Genomic DNA, 22,222 nt, shown 5'->3' on the forward strand with positions numbered 1-22,222 from the left:
TGGGGGGTGTTTCCTGAGCTCGTGAAACAGTTAACGTGACTGGCAGAGAGGCCCCCCGCACCTGCCACGCGGGAATACCCGTCCTGCTGACTTCAGGTCTTCGTGTGGAAGTGGAAACCTCGTGTTCCAGGTGGTTCGTTACAGTGTCAGGATTCCACCGGCCGAGCTGTCCTAATTTGCTGTCGGGTGCAGCCGTTGAGGAAACTTTTTTTATTTGTTTCTAAGAGAGAGCGCAGCGTCTGGTAAGCAAAACTTGCAGGTAGTTTTCTGAGGAAAACAACATATTTCTCGGAGCCTTCGAGACACTAAAGAACACACATATGGGCTCATCATTCTCGAACAACATCCAACCACCTGCTACACATTGAGACTCCAGCTTCTTGTCATTTTGCCGTTTGCTGCTTACTTATGTGTGTACCTTTCCCATTCCGTTTTCGGTGCTAAGGGGAAGTCATTACATATCGAGACGCCATATATTTTACCGGGAAAACGACTCCACTTCGCTTTTTGTTTTCAATGACAATAATAACTTAACTCCCTGATTTGCTGGCTGCATCCCAGCACTAGAGGACATGTACCAGCACGAAGACCTCTGTATGCTTCCAGTTCAATGCAGCGGTGTATCTCAGCATCGGAGGGCAGCCCCTGCCTGAACCAGGTGTTAATAACGAGTATTTGTGACGTTTCTGAAAGAACGGTCGACTTGATAGGAGATTGTCTACCTGGTCACACTGTTGCTCTTACATTTGTGTTTGACAGAACTCACTGCAGACACCTGTCTTATGTGATACCATTGGATAAAGATGCACTAAGCATGTGTATGCTGTAAACATGTTGATATCAATGAGTAAGGCACAGTCCCTGTGCTAAACACATGTTGTGGTTGAGAATACACTTTCCTGATAGTCAGCAGAGTGAAACCTGTACAATGATGAGGCACAGACAATAATGACAACTACTAAACATACGGGTTGTGTGTGTTCGGCGTAACAGAGGAAGTTATGTTCGGTGCTTACATTTAGCAGGACGATTGCAAGGAGTTGTACGGGAGATACGATGACGATACAGTTTATAATGGGCGTGCCCGGACACTGAGCTGCATAAACTCTTCATGGAGTATACTCTGATGTGTGTTTATATTTGACCATGGGTTTTTTGGTTGGTTGTTTAATAGTTAACGAGACCAGAAGGTGCACTATTATTATCAAACTTCTGGAGGTCTATGCTGCCCACATTTGCTAGCACTTATAGGTTGCGTTAATTTGATTTTAGACCATGATGCGTTTTCCGGTTTGTGAGAAGCACAGAGCTTTGCAGGGCCTCGTGCGCTGGGAGACCCTCGGAAATTCACTTAGATGGTGCGTCAGTCAAAAGCTCATCATAACAAACTTAACACCCAATGTCACTACAAGGAGATGCCCCATTCTTAAGTTAACTTTACTTTTGTCACTAAATTTTCAGGAAAAAAAAAACCTACTTTTTTAGTAACTGGTTCAGGTGCACATTGTAATGGCAAGGGGATATTTAAGCAGGAAACCAGGGAAGAGAAAGGTGTGTTAGAGGAACTGACTCCTGTCTGTGTTGAGAGGTTGGGAGACTCCTTTCCTTCTCACACACTTTCTTCAAGACTCTCCAGAACCAATAACTTGGAATAAGAAGTGTGGTCATGTAGTGTCGCGTTGGCATCTAGTGAGAATGTCGTCCAGCTGTAACCTCACTAGGTGTTCGGGGCTAAGGAATCCTGTGGGCCCTCTTCTGTAAGGCGCTAATCCCAATGATCAGGGCTTCACCCTCACAGCCCACTCACCCCAAAGGGCCCACCTTCCCACACCATCCCCTTAGGAGCCAGAACTGCAGCAGATGAATGTTGGGAACCAAACACCCCAGCCATTGCAGGCACTGACCCCTCCTGAAGGCTGCACCCTCACGACCGAATTACCTTCCAAAAGCTCCACCTCCAGTAGCATCACACTGGGGTGTTAGGGGTTCAGTGTATGTATCGGAGGACATAAACATAAGAGCCCAAAAGAAACGGCTTCCTGATTTTGTCAACAACAGAACCGGGTTCTCGGGGAGGGGTCTCTCCGGAGCCCAGGCGGATCCCCGCGTGTTCTTGGAACGGCAAGTTCAGGCTGTGCCACCGAAGGGACTTGGAGACGCCAGTGTGAGACACCTGGACCGCATATTGAAATTCTCTTTAACGGTTGTGAATAAAGCAATGGCAAGGTGCAGTTGTGTTTTTAAATCATGGTACTGGCCGTAGCATGAAGGATTGAGGAGGGGGGACTTGGAGCCAGCTTCCCGGAGGGGCACCCGGGGGGTTGTTGAGACCACAGGTGGCTGGATGGTGCTCGAGGTAGAACGCGGTGAGAGTATGTCAAAGATGTGTTTCATATGGGCCAATTTAAGGCACAGGAGTTTAAATGTTTCATAAAATTTGAACTGATGTAGCTATGTAATACTTGTAGAAGTCTCATTAATATTATATAGGTTCCACCAGTTCAAGACTTCCCAGTGAATGAAGAGATAAAAGATATTAGTGTCTACTTTTATATCTGCGGTATTTTTTTCAGACCTACTTCCCTCTAAGGCAGGAGGTTCCAACCTGTTGGCATCTCCGGGCCACATTGCAAGAAGAAGAGTTGTCATGGGCCACACGTTAAATACATTGTGACACACAATAATACGAAAAAATCTCCTAATATTTTAAGTAAATTTGTGATTTTGTGTTGGGCCACGTTCACAGCCACCCTGGGCTTTATGTGGCCCGTGGGCTGCAGGTCGGACACCCCTGCTAAGGTATATACAATAATTATATTTGCTAATTATCTGAAATAGTTTTTCTTTGTAAAACCAGCATCTCAACCAAGTGCTATGCCTTGGTCATTGGGTAGATATATTCAGACAAAAAACAATAAAATTTCACAACCATGGGACTCTAAAAGGTAGAATGCATTCCTGATAACACCAGAGATAATTTTATAATAAACACTATTATTAAAAAAAGCACATTTCTGATGAGAGCTCAGTTATCCAGTCAGGCACACAATGACCCCCCAAGTCTGATAGGGTAAGTGTATAAGAGATGGTAAGGGCTGTAATGATAAGCACCAGTCAAAAAGAGGGAATGGATAAAACAACATCCCAGAGAGGTGCAACAAAAACTTTACTGATTTCAATTCATATTGATTTCTTCCTGTAGTCCTCACAATACACTTACTTCGTTAGCATTTTTTTAAATTTTTTAAGATTTATTTATTTATTTTTTAGAGAGGGAAGGGAGGGAGATAGAGAGCGAGAAACATCAATGTGCGGTTGCTGGGGGTCATGGCCTGCAACCCAGGCATGTGCCCTGACTGGGAATCAAACCTGCAACACTTTGGTTCGCAGCCTGCACTCAATCCACTGAGCTATGCCAGCCGGGCTTTACTTCGTTAGCATTTGACTGGAAATTGTCACTGGACATGACTCGGGCTGCACGTGAGGACTAAGCCATGCGAATGCAGCTCTCCGCTGGTCCCAGGAAAGACAAGCCCTGTAGACAGATCAGGAGAGGTGAGAATATGCTACTCCGTGTTCCGCCATAAATGTTCTACTTTTCATAGACCTTTTCTATAGACCTGTCTAGGAATGAAATGAAATATTTCAATGGCATAAACACACAAATAAAAGGAGGGGACAGTAAGAATTAATACAGTATAAATCAATCCAGTATTAGGAAAAGCACAATGATATAACTATAAATATAAGGAACCAATCATTCTCATACCGAAAGACTAGAATAAAATATTAATTAGAGCGAGACTGAGTTGGAAGAATTGTTTTAGCACTGAAAGTCTATTTTAACTGTGGTTATCTTGTTAATTGTTCAAACCGGTGGTATACTTATCAAAGAAATCTGTGAATTGAATCTGGCAACCAAAAGCAAAACATCAAGTTAAAATCACACTTATTTTTCTTCTTAAACGTTACCCATTTGTCAACTTGGCAGGCTTTGCGCTAGAAGGAAAAGATATTGAGCATTATAAGCCAGATATTATAATAACTGTTGGAGTATTTTTTTTAAACTAAATAAGACAAAGAACCTTCTCATGGCTGTAGGAGGATGTTTTATATAAGGACATTGTATATGAAAAGACATGAAATAGAATACCTTTTTAAGTCATGGTAAGAATTTAGGGTATTGCAGTGAGAGATACAGAGTGAGGATAAAAGGTTGTCATGACATAAATCTTCACCAGAAATCTAACTTAAATCGCAGTAATATTTGTTGCACGGGGTCATTGTAGGGTCACGTGAGAGGAGCACTCTGACACCTTGAGCAGAGCTCACACGTTTCCGGTGCCTTCCACTCTCCCCACAGCTGGGACGGGCAGTCCCCGGGGTCCTCAGACCCTGCAGAACTCGTCTGTTCTTCCTTCCGCCTCAGGGAGAGCCCCTACTCTGGACACTTCACACACGAGCAAGTTCAAGGGCAAGTGGGGGTAAATTCCTGCCGCCAGCAATGGTGTCAGGGCCCAAAGCGTCTAGCTGGACAATGCACCATCCTGCTGGTGTTCTCCCTCCCCTGCCTCCATCTCCCATGGCCAAGCACCCTTCTCCACGTCGCTCCTCTCCCATAAACTGCCTGCCCCCGGCCCTTGTCTTAGCCCGGCACCTGACAGGTACGCACACGATAGACTCCTTTTCGCTTGTTCTAACGCACAGTCACTCTCTCCATCGCCTACCAAAGTAACTGCAATGTTCCCTTTCTGGTAATTAAGGTCATCCACAAAAAGGCCACCTACTTTTTTTTTATGAACACATTAGGGTGTGCTATTTGCCCACGGGAAGAGGACTCAGCTGCTAACGCGCTTCCTTTAATGCATTTCCTGCTCCGCACACTTGCGATGCCTACACCCTCTTTCAGCTGCTTAGCCGGCTCTTCACCCCATCACTGCACATCTAGATTTCACAGAGTCGCTGAGGTTCTCATCAAACACCTCCACAAAGCCTTCTCAAGTCCTGTCCTCCCAAGTGTTCCACTTCCTGAGGGGTTCAGTTGAACCCCCAAAGCACTTTATTTGTGGCTCTTAGTTGCCTTTAAATCCAATAATAAACTAGGATGTTCCTATTTCCTAAACTCTGCTAAATGCTAAGCTGCATAAGCACAAGGGTAAATGTTGATGTTTTCATATCCCTTCCTGTGCCTGAGGGTGTGTATATCCTCTGTAGGTCTCTATATGTAGTAATGGATATAATTTATACATAGTTACTTTTACAGTACTTTTGGTTATAAAAACCACACATACTAATAGGAGAAGCTTTTAAAAACAATAAACAAAAGAAAAAATGTAAATCTGTGGCCAGAGAAAACTATTAATAATTTTGTCATTCTGTATTTTTAAGTTGTTTAATGAATGATATTATTTCATCCCCTGATATATATTTAATAATACCCACATTGTTAATAGTCATTCTTAAAACTATACATAAAATAGACCACAATCATAAGTCCATTAATATTTGATTAGTTCCAGACATGAAAATATAGAAAAGCTGTTTTTTAAATAGATGTGGAAAAGCACATTCACCTACATAGATTTTGTATTTCAACTTCATTTTTTATAGACAGCAGATCATGTGAGTTGCCTTATTTTGTACTATAACCTCTGCCTTTAAATTAGGGTGTTTAAATCATTTCTTATTCACTGAATTATAGATATATTTAGATATAAATATGCCATTTATTTATGTGTTATTTTCCCAAATATCATGGTGTCCATCTAGGTTTTCCAAAGTGGAAACTAAACTTATTTCTCTGTATAAAGTTGGGGCCTTACGTCTATCTGACAAGGGGTGCGTTTTAGCTCCCTGTTTGGTTCATCTGTATGCAGACATTTCATACGAAAGCTGGGGTAACCTCAGAGGAAGGGGGAGTAGAAATTAGTGGAAAAATATCAATAACTTAAGTAACATAGGGGGATGACAACTCGTTACTGGTAGAAAGCAGCAATGATTTGAAATGACTCCTGACGAAGGCGAAAGAAGAAAGTGACTGAGCAGGAAGCGTTTGAACATCAAGGGGACAAAAACCACGACTGCAGAAGGAAGACACAACTCTCACATAGACCATGAGGACACTGGAACTGCTCAAGAGGATGCTGACCGTGGCTCCGTCACCAGCTCAAGTGGCGATGGCAGCCAGGAAGCCAAGACTCGGTGGAGGAGGGGAAGGGCGGCAGGGAGGAGTTCGCGAAGACCGCCCAGAGCAAAGGTGTGTCATCAGAGCCGAGGCCAGGACCATGCGCACCTTCAGATTCCTAGTTACAGCTGACCTTTGAACGAGAGCGTTCGAATGGCTTGCATCCACTTCACTTACACAGGGATTTTTTTTCCCAGTAAGTAGTTGGCCCTTTGTATCTGTGGGCTTTGCATCTGCGGGTTCAACCAACCACAGACTGAAAACAGTGTCTGCACATTCTCAGCGCCGGTTTCCTAATTGCAGATTCCAGACTGCAGACTGAAAATACTGTTTTTCAGACTTCAGTAAGTTGAATCCATGGGCAAGAAGGACAGAAGGTAGAGTCAGAAGTTACACTGATTTTTTTAAAGATTTTATTTATTTATTTATAGGGAAGGGAAGGAGAAAGAGAGAGAGAGAGAAACATCAATGTGCGGTTGCTGGGTGGGGGCCATGGCCTGCAACCCAGGCATGTGCCCTGACTGGGAATCAAACCTGCGATGCTTTGGTTCACAGCCCGAGCTCAATCCACTGAGCTACGCCAGCCAGGGCAGAAGTTATACTGAATTTTTGGCTGTGCGGGGTTCAGCACCACTACCCCCCTCGTACAAGGGCCGACTGTGCTAAGCGCAGATGTGAAAGTTGGACAGCGAAGAAGGCTGATGGGGGCGCGGGGAATGATTCATCTCAAACACGGGGCCGGGGGAGATTTCCGCGGATACCCAGAGCTGCCAGAAAGACAAACAAGTGGCCCGACAGAAAATGAACCCTGAAACAACCCGGGAGGCGAAAACGACGAAACTTGAACCTGACCCGATTTGGGCCCATGGTGAGAAGGCAGGCTTCTTTGGAAACGACACTAACGTCGGGAGAAGCAGAGGGCTGCAGGGAAAGGGGAGACCAAACCCGGGATGGGGGGGACTCCGCACACCAGCCCACAGGGGTCGGTCTGCAGGAGCTGTGCAGGGCCCTGAGGACAGGCCCCCGGGGACGTCCCTCACCCTTAGGGTCACCAGGAGTCACAGCCGACTCCCCAGCGTGTGACACACACACACACAGCTATTCTATGAGATCTGAGTGGCTAGGAGTTGATGCCGGGGGAAGCCAAATGTCTGCACCGCTCTCGCTAGCCATTGAATAGCAATACACTCTGAACAATACGGGTAAAGTGTTACATTTTTTCAACTTTTGTACTAAGACCTTTTTTTCCCTGAATCCGAAGCCAGAAGCCACAGACTGCCACTGTCCCAGATTTTCTTCAACTTTCCCCGTTTCTTGTGCAACTCATATATATAGAAAGTGCCTTCTGGACTCGCTCATCCTCGGGCCGTCCCCTTGTAAAAACGGGTAATGAAACATTTTCTCTCCTTCATACGTTACGATCCTATCTCTTTGTTCGGTGTTTTATTCCTGGCCGAGCCGAGCCGAGCGCCCGGAACACGGGAAACCCGCGCCGCCCAGCACACTGCCTCTGCTCCCGGCAGTGAGTAATGATGTTTCTTCCCTTGTTCTTCCACGGGCTCCGCCTCAGAACCCTGGTCCCTCGTGTGAGCCCTGCCGTGACTCCGTTTCACACGGAGTAGATGGTACAGAGTGAGCTGAGCGAACGAACGTACTCCGAATTCTTAGTTTGAAATTTATCCTCAATAGGTACTCATTTTCGGCCCATTAAACTCTCTAAGCTCCAGGTGTCCCATTGGTAAAATAGGCCTTCCATGGGGTTATTAAAGAATCATTAAGAAAGGTTATTATGAATGAGGTGCTACAGAGGAAAGATCTAGATTTTATAGATCTACCCTTCAGTATAATATACACAAGCTAATAGCTAACAACAGACTCCCAATTTCTCAGGTCAAAATTAAAACAAAAATTACTTGGGGAGGTCGGATTTAGTTTCTCACATATTTGGATGAAGGTACCCGATACCTTTCCATCATTCAAGCCCCAAGAATCATAAACAGTGGGCGCAAAAATCAAAACCTAAACAGTTCTATAAAGTATCTTGAACAGTAAATACCCACATTTTTTCTCTGAGGTGACATTACTTTCCCATAATTTACTCACAGATGGGTTTCTTTTATTTGACTTCTATATAACTTTTCAGGTCTGCACTGAATTGCTGGAAGTCAAAGGGGATTTGGGCATTCCTGCTGAGTAGATAGAATACTGCCTTTCAGAATAAAGCATCATAAGATGAAGGTAATAAAATTATTAGAAATTTGACTAATAAAGTAAAGCACTATAAACCACGAAAGCGTGGTTCACTTTTCCCCCAAAATCTTAATATCACACACGAACTTACAAATAATTTGAGCTGTTTCCCTTGCAGAACTGAAAAATGACATGCATTTATATATAGTTTCCTTTTTGCTCCTGGGGATATAATTATAAAGCCAACTCTGCAAGCGTTTTATCGGTGTTTCACCTGCTGCCCCACCACCGTTATCAGTGGCCCTGAAATGAAAAGCCGAAACCTCGTGCAACAGCTGTCACCAGAAAGCTAAACAAAGCCGCCACCAGGCTCCTCGGTCATTTCAGCCGCCAGCAGGTGTGTTCTTTGAACACGTTTATTGGTGTTATGAATAAAAATCAGTACTCCCGTGTTCGGCTCTGTTGGGAAGAACGTTCATTATTCTCCTGGAAATGGACTTCAAACTCAACTAAATGAGTGCTTTAAAAGCAGGAAAACACAGTTTTTGTTCTAAGCTTACTGAATACAGTGTGGAAGTGGCTCTCTGAGTTATATTCATGGGCACGGAAGAGTCAGCAGCACCCCCATCTTTAATACCGTGGAAAAAATGAGGGTGAAATATCGGTTATCATTTTAGTTACGCAATTAATCAGGGAACTTAATTACAGTCACGATTACAAAAACATCTGTATGCATCCTGATATACTTGTTTTTATTTTTCCTTTCTCATGAGTCATAAACAATGATGCATAGTCACACATGAAAGATTCATGAAAAACTATGAATGGCTCCTCTTCCCAATCCCCAAATGGAGTTATAGGTTTAATTGTAAAATCGTAACTGGATTGGGATTGAAATTAAAGCTGTTTCCTGCTCCCATGCAATGCCCCATGAAGCAGAGTAGTGACATATAATTTTGCCCCATGTATTATGGAGGTTAAATGAGATATCTGTGTGTGTACACTGTACAACATAAAATATTAGAATATTTGATTAACACAGTTTGTTTCTGTCATCAAACTGAAATCGTTCCAGCTTTACCAGCATTACGGGCCTTCGTGTGCACAGTTGCTGACCAGGGGCCGAGGAGAAGGCCCAGGTGGGAACGCTGGACCACCCCAGGTTATGACTTGCACCCCAGGTTATGACTGACATTAAAGACATTAAAAGCTCACCTAAAACACTTTCAAAAGTCATTTAGTATTTTATACTTTTATGCTTGATTTCTTCTAGTCCTATAGATTGCTTGTAACTCAGGAAACCAGCAGACTTATTCACCTATGACAGTAGTGCAGCAAAGAAGCAAACTCACGTGAAGACATGTAACATTTCAGATTGTATACGCCTCAGAACAATGGAATGCATTTAGTATGTGCATGGCCGCACGAGTATGGTATAGGCACATATTCATAAAATGTATCTATTCAATTTTGTTTAATTTTAGTCTTAAAAACTATCAAACAGGAAATTCTAACTGAATTATCATGTGACATATATTCCGTGAATAGGATTTCAGACCAGTTTTTCTTTTTAAGGCTAGAGACAACGAAAAGAAGGGAAATAATCGCCACCTCTCTGTGGTGTTGGAGGATTAAAGAAACTGACAAGAAAAAAAGAAAGCATTTGATGTTCCAGCGTTGGCTTTATTCTTTTATGCTGGCTCAGTGGGTTTTGATTGCTCCTTTAAGAACTCCACAGCCAAAAAGGAGCTGTAGCAGATTTCCATCCAATGTTGATGTCCAGGACAGTGAGCTGAACTGAGAAAGGCACTCCAGTGCTGACCTGGCCGGCACAGCACGGTGCCTGACAGCTCACCCGAGTCTACAAACATGACAAGGCAATGCTGCCCAGTAGCTCCCTTCTCGCCCACAGAAGTCTGAGCCGGGGTTACGTGCCAGGACATCCTTGTGATACTTTCAGGTCCTTGCCCCTGCAAGTGCTCTCCAGGTGGTGATAGACAGTATGAGAAATGCCCCCACTACACATGCAAATAGTTTCAAAAGCGTGACAGTGAGATGCTACTTGTCTCTCTAGAAGATGCGTGACTTGCCAGAATAAGAATGTAACAGTTTCTCAGCTGGGAGCCGTGTGGCCCAATTAGTATATAGCTGGAGGGATTTGGACTTTTGCATTTAATCTCTGACATTTCAAGAAAGACCACTGAGTTTCTTTTCAGTTGAGAAGTTTCCTGCAAGTTTGTAAACAATTGAAGGTCTTTTTCAAGGTCTTCATGTATCACTTTAATTAGCTATAATTTTTTATCTGTTGCTTATTATATCTGAGGCTAATTTGCATTACTCTACATTTGTCAACATTAAATTTCATTTGCCACATGTCAGCCTATTTAAGACGCAAATTCAAAGTGTGTTAAAATTACTGGATATAAATTTGAACATCACTATTTAATAACTCTTTCCCCCTAATCTCTCAATTAAAGAGGCTAAATGTCCAATTTTCTTAATTGCAATAAAATGAAAATCTGGGAAAAAAAACTGTAGGAGAACACCTTAGATCGAAGAATACTTACATTTCAGCTTCTTTTAAGTAAGCAACACTTGCTGCTAAAGTTTTTATTTAGCAGCATTCTTTTCAAACTTAATTCTGAGAAGAAATTACAAGGAGTTAATATTTACCAATGGCATTAAAGAAAGTGGTAAAGTAAAAATGATCACTCACTCACGCACTAGAAAACATCTAGCAACTAAATCCTTCATTCACTGCAGCGCATTTCGCCTACAGCGCATTACCTACTTGGTTCAGGTAACACTGTTAGCTGTCATCTGCCTCATTGTATTGCTTTCTTTATCCATCATCCCTTGTTTGCATTTGCTAATTTATTAATTTCACTGTTTCCCTTCACTTGCAATTTTCCCGTCTCTTCCCTCGCTTTCTTATTCTCTCTTATGAATGGATTACGTTATTATGCAATTGATAATTATTGACTTGTGAAACAAGAAAAGACAGAGATAGTTCTATATGGGATTTTTGTTCAGACTTGCTCTTTCTATGGGGATTCACATCAGTAGACAGAGAGGCAGGTGGATGGATAGAGAGCAGATAGCTACATAGAGCAGATGCCTGGCTCAGTCCCATTTGGTTAGGGATTCACGTGTATTTGCGGACCCTCAGTCACTACACTGTTTCATGCCCCTTTTTCATGATTATTTCTCCCTTGCCAGTTCTTGTTTTTTGTATTTGTATTTTTGTCCCTCTCTCAACATTTTTTTCTTTTAATCTTAGAGGATTTTATCATTTTGTTGATTTTTTCAGAAGATCCATTTATTTATCATTAGTTTCCATGAGATGAAATTCAATTCTCAAAAGAAAAAAATTAAATGATTACACATTTTATAAGTTTATAAATTCAATTTGAAATTTCCATTTGAAATCTGGGATTATATATTATATATATACATATATAGTTTTAACTTCTTCAATTTATACTAGTATCATTTTTATAAATAGAAAATCTTGGTGGTGTTATAAGTAATATAATTACTTATTTGCTTATATCACACGTATAATAATATCAGAGGAACAATAAATCTATTGAATGAACTTTAAAGTATACAATTTTTTCCTTGTTTTTATTTGTACCAAAATCCCATAGGGGATTGCAATAGAAGTCCTATATTGTAAAGTAAGTTGAATAAATCACTTTTCCTGTGTGTGTTATGCACCAACTTAACATATGTTTAGATATATTTCTTTCTGCTTATTTTCAAACTGTATCAAAAATAGAATATTGGCTAATTATTTGATTTTGAAACAATAAATAGAACAAAGCCATATATTATCACAAGTAAAATTACAGTAAAGGGCAAACACTTGCTAGATCTAATCTATTAAAATCTACTTAGGAAAATGTTCTTTCAAAATAACACCCACAGTAAATGGAAAATAATGTCACTTCCATTTGTTTTATGGGCAGTAGTTAATCCAAAGGCATAAAAATACGGAGAAGTAAGGAGGAAGGAAAAAAGTAAATTGATTATTTAGTGTATCAGATGATTAATATCTCCAAGTTATATGAAACATGTTCCAAATAAGCTGCTGTTCAATATCTTCCTTGAGGGTGATATTTGTTGAGTGATATTTCAAATTGTAAAGTGATGTTCAGCCATGGGTCCCCCAACTGTACCTGTAACGTAATGCGTCTTCACGGCAAAGCCTTCGCATCTTAGAGGTGAATGCTGCGATAATGTCGCAGACCTCCACGAGTCCAGAGATGCATCGGTGTGCTGCTGACACGGTAGGCGCGCCCTGGGGTTCCCCGACAAGTGAAGAGACCCCAGGCCTCTTCCCGCTGCACCTCTCCAGCACTATTCAGACTTCCCAACAGAAATCCTGGCACATGCAGCAAAAGGAAGCAGAGGAAGAGGAAGAAACATAGAAGTCATGTGTTGGAAAATGAAAGGAACAATGCCTGTGAGCTCAGGGCCCTAAGGAACCAGGACGCTGAGCAAAGCCTGGCTGTGAGCAAGGAAACATTTGGCTTCACTGCCTGAGCAGCTTGCTTCATGTAGCAGGTTTAACTGGGGGCCTTGTTCAGTAAGGTCTGCATTTCTCTGCGGTTTCAGGTCCCCGGTCAACCTCACCAAATACCATATGCAGTTTTCACATCAATTACACATACCCAAGAATAGTCTCATCATCTAAATTATGTGCTGTACTTGAATGTTTGGGAAATAAAGTCAATCGTAAGTTCCCGTGAATTCACAAAAAAATTAAAACTTTAAAGATATTTCACAAATAAAATACAAGGAAAAAAGAAGCATTTATTCTCTAAAACCTATTCATTGTTATTTAGACGGCTTTACGTAATAGTTTTTGATTGATCAGGATAGTAACTGGTGCTCCTGAATTATAAGACTTCTGAATTACAAGTCTCTCTCCTTGGGGTTTGGGGAACACATGTGCTTCTAGGCCGTAGGTGAACGTGGGGTCCTTTTGGGTGAGACTTTGCCCTGTGTAGGTGGTTTCCTCCCGCATGTGTGCTGGTCTGTACTCATCCGAGGACCCTGTGGGAATATGGCTCGACAGAGAGCGGTCCCTTCTCTGCGCCGTGAATGTCCTGTCACTCACCTTGGCTGCCTGGATGCCCAGCTGAACCCCCTAAAATCAGGGACCTTGCTGGCCTCAGCCTGGGCTCCACCTCCTGCAGCACACACAGCCTAGAACTTTCTCCAGGCATAACCCTCAGCCACTTTGTTTCTTTCTTGGCCATCATTTTTCTTCTGTAACTGACACTTCTTCCTCAGATACTGACTCCTGATTGCTTCTTTCTTTCTCCAAGCCCCCCTCTCAGGACCACATTGTTACTCATGCAAACATGAACACAAATGAGCCATTCCGCCGTCAGATGGAATTACCAGGTAAAAAACACCCCCTCACACTGCTTGTCAAGGGTGGCTACTCAAAACGCTGTCAGCAACCTTCTCTCCATATTCTAATTCCTGAATTCACGCTATCCGAAGACAAACTTCAGTACATCCTTTAATCCCCTCCAAGTGGGGTTGAGTTTGTATTCCGGTTAGATCTTTCTGCTATACTCTCTTTTAAAATTCCTTCTACCTGATAGAGAAAATAACCTAGCAATGGTTCATAAAACTTGGGCAAAGTCTGTGCTTGCTCAAGAACGGAAGTGTAATATCCACTGTATTTAGTTTTTTCTCCTTTTCGCTTCTTCCTCTTGGGTCCCACTTGGGGCATGTGTCCAGTTCCCTGGCGTGGTGGGGGAGGGGGTGCATGGCTTCAAATCCTGTCACAACAGCTGGATGCAGCCGTGGTTTTAGGTCGTGGCCCGTGGCTTTGGAGCCCTACGGACTTGCTTCGGTAGGAGCCTCCAGATAACTAAATCCAAAAGATGATGGAACATTAATTAAAAAGCACGCCAACTGGACGTGACACCAGGAGGATAGCTAATTACTAACAGAGACAGATGCAACACTCACATGAATTAGAATTCTTTACAAAAAGTGCTTAAGGTATACAGTTTTTTGTAACTTGATGAGGGGAAAAGGCCATAACTAAGAATTGTTTACGACTTCCTCTGAGAACCGGAAATGCCCGCGGCGCCCATGACTGTGGCTCCCTGCACAGTGTCCTGCCTTGGACGGCCCTGACTCTGCATTGGGAAGCCGCTAGATGAGGCAGGGCTGAGAAAAGAAAGAGGTAGGAAGAAAAGTAAAATTTTAAAAACATAAAACTTTTTTAGTATTTATTGCTATCAGGCTAAAATATTAAAAATCTATAATTAACCTCAACCAACACACACAAGCGCACACACACACACACACACACACACACCATGAATACTTTAATACCAGGGACAATTTTGAGTAGGGACCTGGACATCTCAAACCCTGAAAGGTTAATGCTCATAGTAGATATCCATTGCTCCACAACAAGTTCTGCAACAATTAGCAGCCTCCGACGATACACATTTTTTAAAGATCTGGTAGGTGGAGTGGAATCCAGGCACAGCTTAGCTGGGTTGTCTGCCTCGGAGTCTCTCAGAGGGCTGTCAGCGCATGTCCCTCAGGACTGGAGTCACTTGTGAGGGGTGCATGAGAACTGGGCCTGCTTCCAAGATGGTTTTTGTGGGGTTGACGGGATTCTGTTCTGTGTGGGGGGTGGGGGAGGGCTCCACCCACAGGGGCACCCCCCACAGCTGCCACGGATGAGAATAAGTCTACCAAGACATGATCTGCTTGGGGAGGAAAGGTGGCTGATCTCTCAAAGGAGAAGGACCAAGAGCCTTTTCCTCAATGGGCTTTTATTGGGTTCATTTGCACAGGAATAGAGATAAAGCTCATTAATCATTGTCAGGCAATAAAAAATCAAACAATAGATAACAAAGAACTCTGAAGGCCTATTTTGAGTTAGGGTCAGATAGCTAAAGAGCTATAAAACTTTGAGGAACAAATTCACTTCTTGCTTGGACCCTTATCATTTAATTGAGAGCATTCTAAACAAAGCAGATTTCACAGGATTTTACATATTCTTTCTTAGGCCTGATAGCCTGGGGAACCTGCCCTTTCCAGCACAGGGCTGCACCGCCCTCTGTCATTGTTTCAGGCTTAAGTCAGGCAGGGGAAGTAAGGCAGCCAAGAGGCTAGGAGACTTCTGGCAGACAAAATGAGGACTCAGGCTTTGTCAAAGACGAGGGGCGAGGGTCCATCATCTCCTTTTGCTGTAGCCCCCAAGTCCTTCCTTGGGGGCCTCCTATGTGATGGTGCCTGTCTTAGGTCGTTCCTCCCTTGGGGAATCTCACCCGTCATTGGCTAACTGACCAAGCATTGGGGGACAGTTATGGATGAAGTAAAAGGAAAAAAAGCAGGGCTCCTGCCAGGGACATAAGCTTTGTCTCCTTAGTGGCTTACAGTCCAAGGTCATTGCCTCAGCCTTAGCCTTGGGGGGGGAGATTTACAGCTTCTGAAACCAGGCAGGGAAGTTCCCAACACCATTCACCAGGGGCTGCTGGCTGAGGGCTATACTTCCCCCCTGGCTGGAGGTGGAAAGCTCTGCTCAGCTCTCTGTCCTTCCCAACACAGCAGCTTGGTTCCTCCAAGCCAGAAGGAAGGAGTGCCAGCAACATAGACATCACAGTCTTATGTAACACGCCATCAACTTTGCCTTAGTCTATTGATCAGGAAGCAGGAGTCCCTAGGAACAGCCGTGTAAGAGAGAGCCCACAACCTGTAGCAACTTGCCCGGGAAGCCAGCCCCTTCTCTGAAATAACAGCCCAGGAAGCGGCTTGCTCTGTCAGACTTTGCAAAAAAGCAAGATTGCTTTCACTAGCGACAACCCAGGGAGCTATTAGGTAGCCTCTGTAGCAGTCACCCTCAAAGGACCAGGACTGGATCCGTAACTGACAGCGTCTCTAATTTTCACCTCTACTCCCAACATAGGGCCAACGGGAGAAAGTCAGATGTGCTCTCCTAACCGATCACATAGGACGCCCCGCCCCCCAGCTCCCCACAGCCTGCTGGGGCCTCCTCTGAGCACCAGCAAGCTCGCCCCTCCCCTGCCTGCCTTCAGGTCTCTGCCAAAATGCAAGTGTGGGTGGCTGACTCCCTTTCTAGAGGAAGCTCAGAATTAAAACCCTTTTCTTTTCTCATCTGGTTGGTCTTCATTTCTTTCCACACTGTGTTCAGGGTGGGGGCCAAGAACACAGGGCGTCCACACAAGGATGCAGGGACACAGAGGTGCATGTCTTAGATGGGTGAGCACCACCACATTTGCACGGGGATTGGAAGTGCACTCGCCCAGTGTTTCTCCTTGCTCCCCCTGATGCTGGTCAGTAATGTTTCTGCGTGACGCATTCTATCTTTAGACTTCATTTTTTAAAAAGGGAGAAAGAAAGAAACGACCCAGGTGATTTGATTCATCTTGCTGCTCAAGGACTGTCTAAGTGCTTTCCATGCTGTGAGAGGAGACAGGGGTGGGCCATTACCTCTCCGAGTCTCCGGACTCACTTCTCTTGGACTCTGAGTCCCTTGCCGCACTGATCGCGCCGCCTGGACAATGTCTCTAAAAGCACGCCGCTTTTGTCTTTTTCCTTTTCATCTGCGGTTCAACAAAGGATCCATTTCAGAACTGAGGGGTTTGATCAATCGGTCCATTTTCAATTTTCTCATCGCAGATTGAATTAGACTCTAACTTAGGAAATGTACCCTTGCGGTGTAAAATACGCTTTTCAGTTTGAATAACCGCACGGCAATTATTCATAAAAATTGCCCCATTCAAAATAAAAAATTGAACAAGGATCCGATTCATTAATTTACCTGGCCCTTTATAATTCACACCTGCCTGAATGGAAGCATTACCCACTCGGATGCTCATTATCCCGCCTCTTCCTCTTCATACCAGTGTGTGCACGCTAACCCAGCAAATCGCCGAATGGTGGCTCTTCGGACCCGTCACCATGCTCTGCGGCAGTACTCGAGGTGACCAGAGTACAGGTGACTGTCACCGAACCAGACTCGCCCTGCAGAGACACACGAGTGTAAGATATGGAGAAAGAGCAGACCTGTGAGGTGAGAGAGGCGGAGTCTAAGTTCCACAAAGACACGTGTTCTTAAGACGCAAGGGCGACAGGGAGAGAAACCTGGGGAAGGCGGTCAGTTTTGTCTCGGGAACAATCTGTGTGTGACAGATTTCTGCTTAAAGGAGCTACGCCTGTGGGCTCCTGAAGCAGGATTCCTGCGATCACATTCGGCTCACCGGGGCAGTGCGAACCACTGCTGCGCCCACGGGGACGTTGCGCTGCCGGAGGCGCGGACCGGCCGCTGCAGAGTCAGGGCTGCGGCGCTCACTTCCACCCACCCCAGGCGCCACCTCCGAGAAATGCCACCGCACAGAGCCCTCCGAGACAGACTCACGGACTAGCCCGCCAACAGGGAACAGAGAGGCGCAAGTGACCGAAAAAGGAACAAGACAAAAACTTAGTACCCCACCCAACCCAGTTTCCTCTGGCACCATTGTAGGCTGAATATGCAGATGAGGCAATAGTGATATAGCAGCATACACTATATCATTGCAGGTATATTTTAGCTACTTTAATTATTAGGCCCTTCTCTGTCGTTGGGAATTATGCAGCTGGCGGTGGAATCTCTGTATTTGTGCACTGTGATCCGTCTCCTGGCATGTCCTCATGAGGACACATTAGCATGAATAATACCAGGAAGCAAAAATATCAAAAGTAAGTTTCTCCAAAACATCTCTAGTTTGAATACCATCCATAAAGTCTCCTACGACTATTATACACGTATTTTGCTGTGTATAATGTGCACCCATGTTTTTGGTTCAAACTTTCAGAGGAAATAAACTTTTGTTTTAACTTTTTAATTCCATTATTTATTTATTTATATGTAGATACTTTTTCTTTGTATTATAAAGGAATTTTAGCATTTATTCTTTAACATATTATGGTACATGAAATTTTATGTAACAAGTCATTACAAAACACAAGAACAGATACAAGGTATTTCAGGTACTACCTATGTGTAATGCACACCCCGATTTTCCCCTCAGAAATTTGGGCAAAAACTTGCACATTATACACGGCAAAATATGGTGTATCATTTTTAATTAACTAAATGAATCTTGTTTCATGGGCAGAACAAAACTCAAGCTTATTGTTGACTGTGTAAATTGAAAACTAATTTACTACCATAGTATACTTTTCCCTAATAAGAATGTTTTTGTAATGTTATACATGCATTGTTTCCTTTCGGGGAAGCACATTTCTTGGTTAAAAGATCAACTAAATTTTCCATTTTTGAGATATACTGTCGGGTTATTAACAGCTCATTACTCCAGAATACTTAGGCCACTTTCTATTTTTACTATAATCCTTTAAATCGTATTTTGATCACTACTAAATAGCACTCATCCATTTTTACTTTTTCACAGGCAAAATATTTATTTTTGCATTTGTCTTATATTTTAATTATTAATGGGGTTGAATATCTTTGTCTTGTAATTTGAACATGCATGTTTCTTTATGAATAATCATGCCTACTAATCATTCTCCTGTATTTTTATCTTTAACTTTTCTGATTAGCATTTAAGAGATTTTCTAAATGTTCCAAGAATAGGAATCTTATTCTATTCTAATCTTCCTTTTATTATTTTCTATGATACTTTTTCTTTTAAATATTTCAATTTGGTTGTTATAGGGCAACAGAAATGTGTGCATTTAGACTTTTTATACAGTGAAATCTGTCAATCATCACGTGTTGTGTGGGGCTGTTGATGATATTGTTTGTTCTGTTTTGCATTTGACAACGGCATGTTTGTAAAGTCCAGCTCTGTAGAGATTGTTATCCTTCCTAGTCTGTGTGTGCCTATATCATAACATGCCGAGGTCATATCTGTTTATACAATATTCAGTATGCACTAGCGATTAGTAACAGAAGTCTCCTTATTTACCCCATTTTTAGATCTCAAGTTAACTGCCATTTATCTTTTACTTCAGTGATTTTATAAAAACATTGATCGGGCCCCTCCCGGGGTACCTTTCCACACATATAACCCATTCCGTTTGCCATGGAAACTCATTTCAATGAATCAACAATGTGGAACTTGTAGCCACCCCTTTACCCAGGAAAGCAGTTTCTTCTGTTGGCAAATCAGCAAACGACAACACCCTAACAAAATCAAAACAAAAACAACAAAAATAGCTAGACAGAATAAAAAGGCATGCTAACTCTACCTAGATACCTTTCCCATCCTCTGCTACCACCTCAGTTTAGACCAGCATGATTATTTCTTACCTGAAGTGTTTGGGCAGCTGCCACATGTGCTCATCATGTCCGCTCTGACTCACGAAACACACCACCGCCGGCATGATTTTCTAGGGACATACACCTAACACTGCTGCTGCTTACATGCTTCACATTGCTCAGTGCACTGCCGTGGTTTTTAAGATAATGTGTTAATTCTTTTATTGGAAATAGAATTTTAGTTATGAAGTCACTTCATCTTATTTTTCACCTCTCCTGTATTACATCTCAGAATCAAACTATACAAATATCTCCGGATTTGTCCAAGCGGGCCTTTTACCTGTTGGCATACGCATGTGATTGTCCACATGAATGTGCTTCTCTTGCCATTTGTTTTTCCTCCCACAACACCCTGAGCTGACCTTGACTAGAGCATTTCTTGCCATCTGCCATGTTGACTTGTTCATAGTTCACTTTAGAATTTAAGCATCCTGGGGGCAGGGACCAGATGGTTCATCTTCGGGATGGACGCTAAGTGATCGTCGTACGGGAAGGGCTTGCGGTGTTTTCTAGGGAAGCAGGCACCTGTGCATGAAGAGAAGGCATCCGTGGTCAGGGGAGAGGTCCTGTCCTTAGTGTCAAGGTTCCTAGAAGCCACTTCTAAGCCCAGATAAGTCCCCCCGCCCCTTCATTCTTCACCACTAGGGAGAAAGGCTCACTTGAGAGGAGAAGGCAAAAGAAGGTGAGGAACCAGCTGGCACAGTCTCTTCTCACACCCCTCCCCACTCGTGGTTCGTGGTCGAGAAGCATTCTCTTCCGCTTCCCACCTGAGCAGCTGCTCCATTTGTCAGTTAAAGCCGATATTGTTTTAAAAATCTTATACATGTGCCCATCTTAACAATGTTTGTGAACTCAGTAGGGAAAGGAAAGGATTATTTCATTGGATCCCCTGAACCCAAATGCTTCTGTCAAAGATTTTTCTGATTTTGATTAAGATTTTTCAAGTATTCAAGCAAAAGTTCCGAATGTAAGATTGTCGAGGGTGGTATCCTTTTGCTGGCATATTTTTATTCCAAGGGCAGACAGAAATCAGTCGGGGGTTACTGGGAAATAATAACTGTAGGGTAGATGATCCACTCATTAGATGAACTCGGAGAGTTCCTGAAGTCATCTTATTCTCCAGCTTTGCGAAGAAAATGCTGACGCACTCAGAGGGAAGCGACAAGTTCATATAATGAGCCAATAGCAGATTCACTTGCTTTGCTTAATTCTCTTGTTTGTAGAGAGGCTCTCTGAGCTACATTGTCTGCTGATTTCTTGCACATTTGTGTCATATGTTTACCCTTTCACGTAATATATAAATTGCATTCTTAATGTAGAAGTATAAAAATTGTGTAGTACTGTTATGAATTCCGAAATGTTCTATTTTGTGAAAATGGTACAAAAATGACATACCAGCACACGCGGGAATGAATATTATTTCAATCCTTATATTAATTTTTCTAACATGAAGATAAAAAATAGTTTAATGTACTATCCCTATATATGTTTATAAATATAAATAATGAAAAACTGTTCACAATAAGACTGTAAAGTATACATTGGAATATGTTTGTTTTTGTGTATTGTATAGGCACACACTTAGCAAGATATGTGAAAAGATAACCAACAAAATGTCATGAATAGACGTATCAGTCAGTTCTTGCTGTGTAACAGTCTCAAGATATCAGTGGGTTATATCAACAGACTTTGTTTCCCCTCACCAGTGTGCAACTGGCTGGAAGTTGGTTGGTTTTGTCTGGGCGGGGCTGGGCTTGTTTACCGCGGGGAGCTGGGGCAAGGCCTGCTTGACCTGTGCCCTCTGACATGGGCCGGGGACTCCCCATGTCTCCTGGTCATCTTCCTGTAGCTGCTGGGAGAAGGTACAGGAGGGCAACGAAATAATACAGGCATATTTAAATCTACTTTTTTGTTCACATCATGTCTCTTAATATTGCATTTGTCAGAGAAAATTGCACATCCAACCCCTAACTTAAGTGGGAGTTACTGTAAATTTATGTGACAAGGATGTAAAAAATTAGGAACAACAATATCATCTACTACATGGGTTATATCTACAGTGGTAGGAACTCAGGTAATTATTCTTGCATCTTTATTTGTTAAGAAAAAAGAAACACTAAGACTATACTTTCAGGGATCATTTCTATAGTTCGTTACTAAAAAAATAAACACTAATTAGTATTTATGGTAAAGTCAAAATTGGCAAGTAGTTAAACTATATCCCAATCCATATCTGTTTGTTCCCAAAATTCTGTCTTTCTCTTTTTATATTTTTAAGTAAAACATTAGCCATATTTGATAACATATCTTCCTTATCCTAATCCTAATATACTTAGAACTTTAATGCATTTTACTTTGTGACCTTTCTATGGTATTCTTATGACAGATAGTAGCATTTTCAGTTTTGCATACTTTTTCTTATTATTCTATTCATAATATAGTTTTGAGAGTATGGCACTGATTGTACTTTGTGCTTCTTAGAATCTGGCCTGTAATCTGAAATCTCAGGGAAGAAA

The 22,222-nt window shown here is 42.6% G+C and overlaps 1 pseudogene; it reads left to right on the forward strand.

The window, feature by feature from the left end:
• Nucleotides 1-21,824: 21,824 nt before the first annotated feature.
• Nucleotides 21,825-21,910, forward strand: LOC123826496 (annotated as a pseudogene).
• Nucleotides 21,911-22,222: the final 312 nt, after the last annotated feature.

Source organism: Phyllostomus hastatus, unplaced genomic scaffold (genome assembly GCF_019186645.2).
Source record: "Phyllostomus hastatus isolate PE091 unplaced genomic scaffold, TTU_PhHast_1.1 phas_contig_80, whole genome shotgun sequence".
Classification (NCBI taxonomy): Eukaryota; Metazoa; Chordata; class Mammalia; order Chiroptera; family Phyllostomidae; genus Phyllostomus; species Phyllostomus hastatus.